Consider the following 1,628-nt stretch of genomic DNA (forward strand, 5'->3'; position numbering starts at 1 on the left):
CTGTAGGTCTGTCAAGTAAATAGCTTAAAAACATTAGGAATCCCTGAAACAAGGACGATAGAGCATTGAGAGAAATAGAAGATTAAGTGCAGACAGAAGCACTTCAAATTATCTTAAAATTGTATTAATTAAACATAAGGTCCTAGCTAGTCAAATTAGCAGCAGCTTAAAAATGCCATACACTTCTACAGGTTCTCTGAAAACATCAGAACTTTTATCCTTCACTATTGCTATTGCTGGGATTTGAAATTCTTCTCCTTAACCAGGCACATTCTATAAGCACAGTGACCAGACTTAAATTAAAGTTTCATAATCCAGTTGAGGATATTGTATGTGTGAAATGAAAGTAAAAGTCTGATTTTTCAGGTCATTCCATTTCTATAAGGTTGTTGACTTATGTACCTCATAAGAAAAGGAGACAAAAGAGTCCTAGCAGACTGCTATACAAATTAATACTTAAAGGGTGCAAGTTTTAAACTGTTCTTCTGACTGAGATCAATTTTACTAAGCATACTATAAGAGGACATTTCAGTGCTCAGTAAGAGGCTTCTGCTAGATCATATAGTGTGAAGCCTATTAAATACTAACAACTGTGAATTGTGTTTTGTTTTGTTAAACACTTAGTCTTTACACTGTAATTAGATTTTTAATCCCTCCAATAGGGTCTTAAAATGTCCTTATAGAAAAGATGTCATAACACATTCTTCAGATTTCATTCTGCTTTTCCCTTTCACCATTTTCATCACTTTAAGCTTTATGTGTTAGGATCTAGAAGCAAAAGCCAAGAAAAGAGCATGCCAGATCTAAGATTTATTTCAGACCAACAATTCATTATTGGATTGACCACTTCCAAAACACAAAATCTGAAAAAAGGAACAATTAGAGCAAGACTTTGGAAACTAAAAATGTTGGAACCTTGACCCTTCCTGGCCCACCCTATTATTTTGTTGCCCTGTTCATTACATAAGCCAGGATAGAGATTTTGTCCTCTCATGATACAAGGTGAGATTATTTTAGCACACCTAACTACTCAAATCTTTCAGAGCTGTCTTTATACAGACAGACTGTCAATAAAAAAAATACTCTGTGCTCTACTGACAAAGTATTTCTACAATTAAACTCTTCAAAGTAGATCTAGTGGAAATTTTCCAAAAGTACCCAAAGGATGCAGAAGCCTAAAGGTACGTCTACACTGCAGAAGAGATGACAGTGCAGGTCACTTGCACACTAAAATATTTCTGTCAATCACTGTCCCTGTCCTCAATATTTTTCTTTTTTTTTTTGTTTTTTGTTTTCCAGGATACTCGCAGACCTACCTAAATTCACCCCTAATTTAAATGTAAGCTCCCTAATGAAGATGTTAGTATAGAGAGGATGCATAAATTATGTGTGTTATTTGTTAGGATTTTTTTACATTAGTTAAACAGAAAAATGCTTAATGTATAAATATGTGGAGACCATAATTAAAGCAGTGATTTTATCATAGCTATTTCCATGACAAAAACCAAGGATTTATTTTAGTGGTATTTTTGTTGTACAAATCACATGGTTTGTTATAAAAAATGCATCTGTGACAAAATCATTTCCCTATGGGGCGGGGCAAATTAGCTCCATTCCTCTTTTCCTAT

The sequence above is a fragment of the Alligator sinensis genome, unplaced genomic scaffold, assembly GCF_000455745.1.
Source record: "Alligator sinensis unplaced genomic scaffold, ASM45574v1 scaffold597_1, whole genome shotgun sequence".
Taxonomy (NCBI): domain Eukaryota; kingdom Metazoa; phylum Chordata; order Crocodylia; family Alligatoridae; genus Alligator; species Alligator sinensis.